This window comes from Corvus hawaiiensis, chromosome 5 (genome assembly GCF_020740725.1).
Source record: "Corvus hawaiiensis isolate bCorHaw1 chromosome 5, bCorHaw1.pri.cur, whole genome shotgun sequence".
Lineage (NCBI taxonomy): Eukaryota > Metazoa > Chordata > Aves > Passeriformes > Corvidae > Corvus > Corvus hawaiiensis.
This window is the reverse complement of record NC_063217.1, coordinates 26,044,392-26,056,746: the sequence shown is the minus strand read 5'-3', so window position 1 is coordinate 26,056,746 and position 12,355 is coordinate 26,044,392.

Sequence of the window (12,355 nt, the reverse complement as noted above, 5' to 3'; positions counted from 1 at the left end):
TTTGGACATTTAAAGACTCAGGAGGGTGGCTTGTTTTGTTTTGAAACTGTTCTTGTTATGTTTATCCAGTTGTTTTCATTCTCCTTTTATTAAAATAAAACGGGTGAGGTGTTGGGGTCCCTCCCCTGCCGTGTAGCCCTGGGAGAGGGGCCCTGAGGGCACAGACACGGGGCTTCCCTGTCCCTGCTCAGCCTCGTTCCCATTGGTTGGTTTGTGTTCCCTGCGCGGGCAGAAGGACCCTTGGTCCTGTGACTGAAACAGTTCCTCAGCAGAGCTCCGGCCATGCGGCTGGAGAAATAAACATCTCTCTGAAACAGCTAGCAAGAATCTGTCTGTCCGTATATATTTCCTTTCCACGGGACTCCTGGTTTGATATATGCGTGTTGCAGGATCCCCACTGCAACATTTGCAGTCCCCCTGAGCAGGTTGGCCTGTCTTGTGTTTGAGCTCTCGATACAGAGCAGCCTACATTTTTGCTGGATTACCCAGTGGTATCTATAGAAACTGTGCACTTGCATTTACAGATCCAAAAATAAACAAGTGGGGCTACTGGTTTTTACCTGTCCTTTTTAAGAACAGGCAAGAAATAGCTCTCTTCTTTCCCTAAAAATAAAACCCAATGCATTCCTGAACATTCCCAAACGTTCAGTAAGATTAAAAGAGGACGGTTCCAGGTCATTATAGAGCACTTAAGAAAGTCTCCCTTATGATTTATATTCCAGAAAGAGCTAGTTCAATTTTTAAGAATTCAAAATCTACTTCTTCATTAAATTTACTATAATTTCACATGGAAGTAAAAAAGACTTTCCTAAGTCAACAATAATTTAATCAGAAAATTTTATTTTGAAAATGGGTAAATGCAATACTCTTTTAACTCTTTCTCTTATATTCATGCCACCATTAAGTCTTTAGAATAAAAATATTAAAACACTTAAGGAACAGTTTCTACTCCTGTTGACATTGGAATGAGACCCAAGTTACTAAAAGACCTTGGACAGATCAAAATAAGAATCATATACTTACTTAATCATAATCTGCTGAAAACACTGGGCTAGGGAAAAAAACCCCAAAAACAAACAGAACAGAGTTTGTTTCTAAGCTTCACCATTTCCTTAATAGTTTAGAGTTTTGCTTGATGCCAGAGCAAGACCTCCTGTCTGTACTATGATAGAAGAGTAGAGGTCCTTACTCTTGCAATCAAACCATTCTCTCAAAAAAGGTTTTCTCCTGCCTGCAGGGATCAATTTCAATTACTACAATCACGCTAAAGAAGCAGGCCTCTCACTCAAAAACATACCAGGCATTTCTGCATTGTGTTCTGCAAAGGTGTGGACAGCAGCACTGTGCAACTGTCTCAGTGCTTTTCTGCTTAGAGAGCGTAAATTCAGTTGTGTTAATTTTAGTTCACCTGCACCCAAGATAAGTTAATTCAGAGCACCTGCTCCTGTACCTACTTTCATTTCTTTTTGCTAAAGGAAGGCTTATTAAGTTGGAGAGTTTCTCACAAACCTGAGGGTTCTATATGACAACGAATATACTGGGCAACAGCCACTGTGCTATGGACAAAACATGACATATTAAGCTACCAGAGCCAAGAGCTAGGAAGCACACAAAATGATAGTTATTCATGCAGCATTATTTCACAATATCTTTTCTTTTGCATACCCATTGGGGTAGGGCTTAATTACATAAGCACATACTGCTAAGTGCACAGGCTGCTCAAAGCATTCAACGCTATTTTCATTTCAATAGAGTGAACAAGCACAAGAACATCAGCACTGTTGCTGTTTGATTGACATTAAATGACAATAGACTGCTATCTTTTATTACAACACACAGGGAATCCTGGAATCAAGATTTTCATTTCTATTTGCCCTGCATCCCCCACAAACAGTTGTATGTCCTTATTTTAATCTTCTCTCCCACATGCTTTCACAGAGTAAGCCTTGCTGTAAAGCAGTGTGGATTGTGGTGTAGATACTTAAATGATCTAATGCCATGTAACCAAAAAATGGGAGATCACACAGGAAAAAAATCCTGCCAGAAGGTGTTTGATGCATGATAGACAACACCTATTTCAGCTGCAATATACAACAAAGAATTATGCAGAAGATGTCATAGTTACTGAAAGCGGGGCTTTGGCAAGAATGACAGCACAAGCTGCTCAGACCTGTGAAGCTTAGGCACTTCTGCATCTGTGCAGAAACAAATCCTTGGGTGCTTGGGAAACCTTAAATGTACATGGAGTGCTCCTTTGGCTCTCAGGAGACCCTGGCATTAGACAACCACAGCCCAGGTCATTGGTCTGCACTGCCACCAGGCTTAGATGTTTCATTCTATCTGAAGTCTTTGCCATTCTATGGAAGAACAGAAGTCCTTATCACCTTCAGTCCTGCTCTCAGTTAGTACCCATCAGAAACCTATTTAAGCCCTCCTTGACTAATTCCAGGACCAAGCCCTTGAGTTTGTGTCCCATGGAAACCCAGATGATGGGGCTGGAGCAAAGCACATATGTGGATCTCATCCTGATACTACATAGGTCAGTACCCAGATTCAGGAGCTGAAAAATGCTGCCAGCTCTCACTCAACCTTTAGTTCCTTAAAAGGTACCCTTAGTTCCTTAAGTCACCTGGACACGTTCCCTATAGTTTCTAAAAATCCTATTTGATGCCTATAAATAAGTATTCTCTAATTACTATTCTGAAAGTCAATGTTCAGATTAACTGATTCACTTATTGGAATGATAAATGAGTCCACTTTTAGCATCTATTGAGAAGGCAGAGACTTAGGAAAAAAAAATGAACACAGAGACTGAGCCATAATGCAGGAGAACACAGAATGGCTGTGGGAACTGAAACAATATTGGAGCACAATAAGATAAAATAGGTTTTTCTCTTCCAGGAATGGAAATCTGTGGGTTTAGGGTTTACATGCTGAAATGTGACCACAAGAGGAAAGGGGAGGGCTTTTTTGGTGTGTTTTTGTTAATTTGTTTGTTGGGAGTGGGGGTTTGGCTCTTTGCTTGGCTAGTTTGTTGATTTGTTTGGGTTTTTTTTTTTAGTGGGAAAAAAATTCATAGCCCAGTATTTTAACAAAAATTTCACTTATTTTTCTGGAAGTGTCAGGAAATCTAGCATACATACTTATGTGACTGCTCAAGTAGGAGTGGCTGCTCTTTCAGGAGCAGCTTTTCATCTAAAAGGCAAAATTCGAACAAAAATGTCAGTTTGTAAAAGAGGAGGACCTGCTCTGTGAACTGTAAGCTTTCTGGGACAAAAACTATCTCAAATGATGCCACCTCAAACTCTATTTGAAATAATGTGCCATTTTTAAGCTTTCAAAATAGATCCATAAAACAGTAGGAAACAAAAATTAATCCTAGAAATCAGTGAGAATGCACCAAAGCGCTGAGAAGAGGAGAGGAAGGCCAAGGGATCCAGTGGTAAGGCTGCCACCAAAGACTGCTACCCTCTTTCACTTCTTCCTAACCTTCTCCGGCAATCAGAAGAGTGGTGGAGTCCTCTCCTCTCCATAGGTCCTGCTTTCTTTCATGTCCTGCTCCAATCTCACCCTGGTCTAATTTCTGATCTATCAATGGAGTACTGAGACCTGGGAAGATTTTAAACTACAGTTTTAAAAATGTCCAAGACTAAGCCTGTATAAAATCTTTCACTGTTTTATCAATACTCACGACTATGACTCATCACTACTTTGGCAAATAAAGTGCTGAAGTATTTTTCTAGGTTTTTCAGGCTTTTAAAATATGCGCATAAGAATCAGAAGGATGTCAACAAACATATCAGAATAATTTCAGGTAGGAATTAGACACTTTGACATATACCTGATACTGATGTTGGCATTTTTTGCTGTTGATTCGCTCAGCTTTTGGATTCTCTCCAAGTGGGAGGAGAGGATAACTTTTGCAAAGTAAACACCTAAACTCCTTTCAAGGAGAAGAGAAAGAGTTGATGACCTCCTAAGGAAGATTCAGGCAAGCTGACTCTTCTTTCCTGTGCCTGGACTGGTAGGGAATTCCAAACAACTACACCCATAGGAAATCCAGAGCTCCAAACCATGCTGTGAGGGTAAATATCACAAAAATATGCAAGGATCTCAAAAAAAACCCCACAAAAACAAAAACAAACCAAACCCTTTCCTTGAAAAAGGTACCAAAATTTTACATGTGTATAAAGTCTGGGCAACTGTAAGAATAGTTTGCGCTGTAAAATGAAAGGACTGAGTCACATAAGGATTTAGAAGAGCTGCTAGGTATCCTAACTTCTGATCACCTGCAGCCCCCAGTTATGAAACGAATATCAAAAGTAATGGATGTATAGAAAACTATGTAATATTGTACAGAGCCTGTTGTCACTTGAATTTCCTCTACTCTGAGATATTATATTTGTTTTCCTATCCCACACACGTATAAAAGAGATGTTAATAGAATATTCATGCTTGTTACTTGATTTACTTGGTAGAATTACATAGCTTTACATTTATAGGCACATTTGTATATAAAGAAACTTTTCTTTCACAATACTGTCTGATATGACTTATCTCTGATCTTTTTGTACAGAAGATTAAAAAAGCAACGGAAGATGGAAGAAATTGCTCACACTGCATTATTAAGACTTCTCTGAAACCAAGCAAGTCAGAAAACTCTGCAAAAGCTTGTGTTTGAGAGAATATCTGTAATAGAAATGTTGGACACATGAGAAGCAAGTGGCGTATTGAATTCTAACATGGTTTTGAATGTTAAATGTTCATATTTGCCTAAACTGTGCCAGAACAGAAATTCAAAAGCTTCTGAATGTTTCGACTCGATCCCTTTGAAGAAGTCTGATTCCCTGCCAGAAGAAATAGCCATGCTGTTCATGTTTGAAAACAACTAACTTGAAAAGATTAAAGTACTTCTAAACTGTTGTTTGTGTATATAGGCGAACAGAGGTTCCAAATATTAAAAGACTTAGTTTGGGTTTTGATAAATTTAATTCCCTTTGTCAAGCAACTTGGCAACACTCATTCTATTGTTTCAGTGGAAAAAAAGAATTTGACAAAAATGATGTCTCTATAAAAGCTAATAGGTTTGGATGGCTTTAGTTTATTTAACACATAAATGACATTCTAGATAGCCTTAAAGAAGAATCAAAAAGTTGTAATATAACATTGTGACAATCTGAAGGTAAAGCAACAAACAAAACAGATTAGATGTTGATCTGATATGTAATAAAAGAAGACACTTATACCATCATTTTGGAGCAAAAACCTCAGTAGTCTGAAGAGAAATATCCACAAAAGTATATTCTTCTTACCTCGTGGATGAATCTCTTAATGAAATATGCTTTCTATTGAAAGATGTTCCTTGGTTATGTATCATATTATTTCTTCTGCTCAAATTAGCAAAAGGAGAGGCAGAATTCACTGGGGAATCTGACCTAAGAATGCAGAAAAACATGAGAAATAGTTTTGTAGAATTATATTATCTTTCATTTGCTTTAAGGAGAAATGAAGTTTTGCACTCAAATTCTTAAGAATTTTATTCTTTGTGTGAGAGTCCCACTGTAGGCAGGAGCGATAGGGCCAGAAAAGACATTGAATAAGGAAGTTTGTGTTTCTGTCAAGGTAGATAATTGTCTGCATAGCTCCTGAAAGATCACTATTTTACAATGCAAAACTATGAGAATTAAAGACTAAGACCACCATATTTTCATTACAGATGCCATAATACAGACCTCTTTAGGATAATTAATTTAATCAATATGCTATTGGCCATTCCTACCTCACTGGCAAATTCTCTCTGTGGTGCATATCACTAAAAGCATCATGATCCATTGATAGTTCCAAGCCAGAAAATACATCAGAAGATGCTGCAGCTCCCTTGTCCCACTGGCTGTGCATCACACCCCCATCCCGTTGTAGACTGCAGATGGCTCATGTTCCTGTGTAACTAGTTGTTTACCACAGAAACAAGTTACTGAAAGTTAATCTCAAAAAGTAAAAGAAGAGGTTTATTCCACTGAGAATTCAGCTTTCCACAGCAGGGTTAAATGGACAACAGCTGGCATTTCTAGCAAAACCTGCAACTTCTTGATAGCCGATGGAGTCTGGTGGGGCTAGACAGCATAGTCATCAAGGAGCAACATGGGTCTGATGGCTGCAAAGAGTTACAGTTTCTGATAATACAATACTCAGAGCCAGACAAATATGATCATTCCTGCCTGCTCCAGGGAATGATTTACTATTTGGAAAGCTGTCTTGAATGTAGGTTGTGCTTTGCTGGTACTTCCATACTGAGTATAATTTTTATTGATTTCAGAAGTGTACCAATTGCTTTGCACATACATAAACAAGCTCATGCGCACATTCCTATTAATAATAGCAGCATTCTTTAGAGCTAGCCAGATATTATGCACACTAATATTTTTTTTTTTGTTCATCAAAACCCAACAATTATTTAAATTCAAAGTTTGAGGGAAATACTTTTCTGTACAATTTCTTTTAAAAGTAAATTTTGCAACTTTTTGTTTTGGAATTTCACAAACAAACCCCTCTCTTTTCTTTCTAAAATGTACTTACAGATTATTACATAGTAAGATAATACAGGAATGAAAATAATTTCACTGAATTTTGGATATTAGTCTAAATACCGTTATTTTTAAAGGTTGAATTCACAGATATTTATCCCTGAGCTCTGATTTTCAGGTTCAGGCATGACTTACAAAGCAGACAATTTGCATGTACAGCCAAGTATTTCTGTTAGCAATTTCAGCAAGAGTGACATGGAATGAATTTTTTTATAACACTGTCTAATTGCATCTTAATGTGCACTTTCTAATCACGTTGGTTGATTTTAAAAAATGAATTAAAAATAAATCCTTCACATTGCTTTGCTAGGCTTGTACCAAGACTTTTCATCTTTCTTTCTACATGAAGAATATTTTTTCATTAAAAAATAGATAAGGAAATAAAAGTTTGATAAAATCAAAGTACTGCCAGTTCTATGGAGAACATATTTTCTGTTGAGAATTCATTTTGATTGAAGATTTATTATCAAATTCTGATATTTTTCATGAGACAGAAACAAATCTAATTTTTGGATGTTGTCTTTCCATACTTTATATAGATTTGAAGATGTCAAATCAGTTTCAAAACAAAGAGTTGGCCACGGTTTATAATCTTGAGTGTACTCGAAAAAAATTCTCACTGACTTATCTCTCCTTAAATGTTCATTGTGAGTGCACTATAAGCCTGGTGGTTTTGACATCAACATTGGTAGAGAAAGCTTTCATGTATTAAAATGAAAACCAGAAATCTAATACTTCCTTTTTTTTTTGTGAACCATGATTTTCATTCCAAACTTCTCAATGGCAATATCAAATGGACCATTTGCAGAGGCACTAATGAAAACTTGTACAAACAACAGAAGTCTTTACAAGACTTTTTTTCATGTAATCTTTATTGAGTGCTTGCCAACAGCCCCACACACTGATCATTTCAGCCACATGCTCTGTGCTCTAGGGCAGACGCAGCAGAGGAACAAGAAGGTTGGCATAGGATTCAGGAGCTAAGTGGAAAACAGTTAGTGGAAAGCACATCTGTCTGAATTAATCTTGCCGACATCTAGGAACACATTTGGGTTCTGTAGAACATTCATTAATATATATAATTATAAAATGTCGGTAAAAAAAAAACCCAAACTAAACCAAAATTCTTTTTATTTCCCTGGTTTATCCTTCCTATGCTACTCCCAGGTCAACAAAACTCTAAGTTTTGATTTTTTGTTGCAAAACTAAATAAGGATTTCTTTCTCATTAACTAGGTGTCAGAATATTTTACCTGTCATTTGTAGGTAAAATAGTAAAAAGTTGTATTCAAGAAGGTCAAAGAATCACAATGGTTCGGGTTGAAAGGGACCACAAAGATCATCTTGTTCCAACTCCCTGCCATGGGCAGGGACACCTTCCACTAGACCTGGTTGCTCAAAGCACTATCCCGTCTTGCCTTGAGCACCAAGTCTTATAGGAAAATACTCTAATTCAGAGCAGAAAGCTAGCAATTAGGATAGCCAGAAATACAAGTTAATTTTATGTAGTAGGTTGAAACTGTGTTGATGAACAAGTTCCTAAGTCAATGGCTCTTTTGCAATTTGCATATTTAAACAGACGTGGAAGTGAAGGAAGTTCCTTTTTGTTCCAGCTTTTCCCACAGGGAAAGGGGGGGAAAATGGGCCCTGGGTTCCGTCTCTTGGAGCGAGCCTGGGCCTCCCCTTCCCTGGCACAGCGGCACAGCGGCACAGGCCCCTGGGTCGCTGCGGAAGAACCGTCCTGGAGCCGCAGGCAGTTAAAAACAGCCATGAACTGCTGTTCATGGACATCTTCTGGGCACTGGTGGGGCTTCCCCTCCCCACACGGCCGGCGCAGCCCCGCATGGACCCAGTGGAACCAGCGCAGCCTCTCTGCAGCCAGCATAGCTTGTACCGAACCGAAGAAGACACCATGCAACCAGCAGCATGCAAGGGAGCAAGGCTTTCTCCAGTGTAAAGCATGGACAAGATCAGTTTCTTAACATGGAGGCTCCAAGGTCAGAAAGAAAGAGAAAGAAAGTCACATTGAACGGAGTCAAGATGGCGAGGGGGAAAAGGGGCGGAGACACTTTGGCATGTAGCTTAAAGATGCTTTCTGCAGGCCGTGGTGAAAACTGTAATATCACAAACTGCATGTCTCTTAATCGTTTTGAAGTACATAGGGGGATAGAGAATTCATGTCCAGCCTATGAAGATATGAGAAATGCCTATGCCAGGCTATATAGAAGTGGTGAAAGGCTTTTAGAGATTTCGAAGAAGAGAGCCTTTGTTTTCAGGCCAGAATAACTCATCCTTAAAAATACTAAAACCTTATGTTTATGGGCCCATGACTGCAGTATGAATAGACTGTGAGATTTTCATGGGAGAGATGTTTTTCCACCTCAGCCCTTGTTTACGGGCAGGACTGTTGCTGGTGTCAATTTGGAAACCATGTTAAAGCAGAAGAAACTCTTTCTTCCTTAAATATTGGAGAGACTTTTAAGAACTGCAACAATGACCAAATCCCATGTTTTGTTTTTCCCCTGTGCAGTTTTGGTGGATAGGAGGGGGTACCAGAGGAGAGGGGAGTTTGCTTTGATTTCTTACTATTTCTTTTTGCTTTTAATTCTGTTAGAAATAAACTTTTCTTCATACAGCAACTGTTTAAGTCTGAATCTGTTTTGCCCAGCAGTTTTTATCAGTTTTCCTCAATAATCTTTATTTCTCCTTATGAAAAAATAACAGATTTCATGGGGTTTGGCACCTAGCCAGCTAAAACCATGACATTTTATCAGCCATATTGCCTAGCAGAGTTCCACTGCCTGCAATAGACACTTTGCTTTTCTACATATACTGGGATCTGGTTCTCTCTCTCAGCTGTATTTTGAAGGGAATTTCCTGCAAGCTCTTTTGTCCTGATTAGTCCATAAAGGTAAATTGGGCTTCACTACAAGTGTTTCGTAAACCAGCATGGAGCATGCACGAATAATCTGTTTTTCATCCAATTAGGAAAAAAAAGATGTGTCTCAGACTTCCTACTGTGCCTAGAAACTACCTCCCACTCGTATTCTTTATCAATTCAGCTGTGCTTCCTCCATTAACTCCATTGTCTTTGCAGTTCCATGTAATTTGGTGTCATTCACAGCACACTGACTAAGGGAAAAGTATGGAAAAATCTGTTTTCTGTTCAAAATTCTAACATTATAAAGAATCATGAAATCTGTGTGGAGTTTTGCAATAGTTCATTGTCAGCTGAGCCACGGTGGCCTAGCACTCCACCTTGTCTTTAGGTTTCTCTTGGAGTTTTAAGACCTTGCTTTTTTGCTTCAGCTTCCTTTTAATATTGAAGAGAGCAATGCACTGTAGTACTAGTAGTATGTTCGCATGGTCTCAAACTGCTCTGCTGATATGCACTTGATGAGGGGGGAGTTTACATGGGATAAAATGTATAGATCTGTAGTCCTTGGTATTTTCCCCATCAGGTACATTTCTGCAATTCTGGACTCTCCCAGATGACTGATTAAAAGAAAGTACTGATTTTTCCCTAGTAAAATCCTTTAAGTAGGCTGCAGAGGCCAAGAAACTCACAGTGATTCTTTTTATTTCCTATAGTAAGTGTGAACACCAAAACCCATGTTCACAATAGGAGTTTGCCATGTCACCTTCCCTCTCCTGTAACACCAGACTTAAACTTCTTCTGTTTGATTAGTCTTTTTTTCAGCTTGTACCTCAACTTTGTAATATGAGGTCCTTAAAAAAATGAACACTCAGCTTGGTATCCAAGATAATTTTTGAGTCTTCAGCCTAACACATGTATTTCCAACAGATTTTACACCCTGACATTTACAAGCAGTGTAATAACCTATGCAGGGGAATCTATCTAATGACAAATACCAAAGGTGAATACACATGATTTCAAAATTTATGTGAGATCTATAGTTATGAAAGACCAACTTTTTTTTTTTTTTGTGAATATTCTTTTCCTTAATTTCACTTTAGATGTTGTATTTTTTCCTAAACTAAATAAACAAATTTTTTGTACCTTATTTGGGAGATAAAAAAATAAGCATCATGTTTAACATTGTTTATCTATTGTTTTGCCAAAACTAATGAATAAAATTGCATGATGCTCTCTTGTGTTGGCTTTTTCTGAAAAAGTTTTTCCTAGCTTTACCCAAATTGCACATGATGCTTTGTGAAATTAAAAATTATATGCTCTATTTTCCCCTGTTTCATAGAGACAGAAATTGCAATTTTTTCATTGCAATAAAAAACTGATTTGCATTAACTTCATCTGGTTTGATTCCATAACATACTATAAGCACAGTGGGAATCAACCAGAAGGCCAGAAAATATCATCAGAGAAAAAATTACAATATATCAATTACCAGTTTAGTTCTGAAGCATTTCCTCTCTTCTCTCTGATAGTCCTAGCGTGATGATAATATTTTATAATAGAGAAGCAGGTAGAAAGCAATTTCAATCATCTTCAGATGCTGTGGATACTCACATAAAAAAAAATGCTGTTGAAAGAAAAACAGGCATTCCAGAATTGTACAGGATGTTAGGGGAAATTTGTCCAATTTCTTAGGTTGCACAAAACAAAACTCACACTATTTTCATTTTCACACTACCTTTATTTTCCATACACACACAAAAATTCTCCTGAGTTTTACAGCATTTTGGATAATAGAATCAGAATATCTTTTGAGAAGATTGAAGGGTTCCAAAGAAATTCCTTCAGGTCTATTCATTGGCTGAAAGACTTTTAGAACTGCATTTCTCAACATTTATTTCAATATTTCTGGCTAATATGGTTAGTCTTGTCTGAAATTAAGATTTGGCCAAATCCAAGCATCATTTGTTTTATCAAAAGACTTAAACCAGCAGTTTGGTATAAATACAAAAAGTATGAGTTAAAAAAGCTGCAGCATTTTTTCTAAACTGGTGTGCCCTACAAGAAAATAACTACAAAATAATTTTCTGAAAAAAATGAAAAAAGACAGGGAGATTTTAGGTCTTAAAATTGAAGCTTACCAAAGTTTACCAGAGTCAAGTAAGTTACTGTTTCCTCATTTGCACCTTGGTCAACATTGCAGACTTCCCACATTCCCCTTCTTTTTGTTTTAAGTGGGGAGTATTCCAGGTTTCCTTGTTTCAAGCAATGTGATAGTGTTTCTCAGGATCTGGTCTGCAGACTTCCTGATTCTTTCTGTGTCATAGAAGCAGCACAGATAGAAACCTGAGTACAGAGGGATTGGATGCCAAGTCCAGTTGGACTTGGAAACAAAAGAGAAAAGCTGGAGAAATTTAAGCCCAGCTAAGTACCATGCAGACACTGGCTCACTCTCCCCTGGTGGGGAGAAGAATCAGAAAGAAAAGGCAAACCTTGTGGGAGATTAGAACAATTTAATAATTGAAACAAAATGCATTAGTAATTTTAGTCATACGGAGAGGGGGAGAGAGTAACAGAACCCAAGAAAAACAAGTTGCTTACCACCCACTGACCAGTACCAAGCCTGTCCCAGAATTGTCATAGTCCCCAGTTCCAGGTAATTCCCCCTGTTTGTATACTACATGTGGCATACTGTGGTATGGAATATCCTTTTGAACAGTTTGGGTCACCTGTCCCAGCTACGGTCCGTCTCAGCTTTTTTGTGCAGCTCCTCACTAGCAGAGCAGGAGATACTGGAAAGTCCTTGACTTAGTGTAAGCAACACCCAGAACAGCCAGAACATCTGTGTTCTATCAGTATGATCTTCATATTAAATCCTAAACACAGCCCCGTACTAG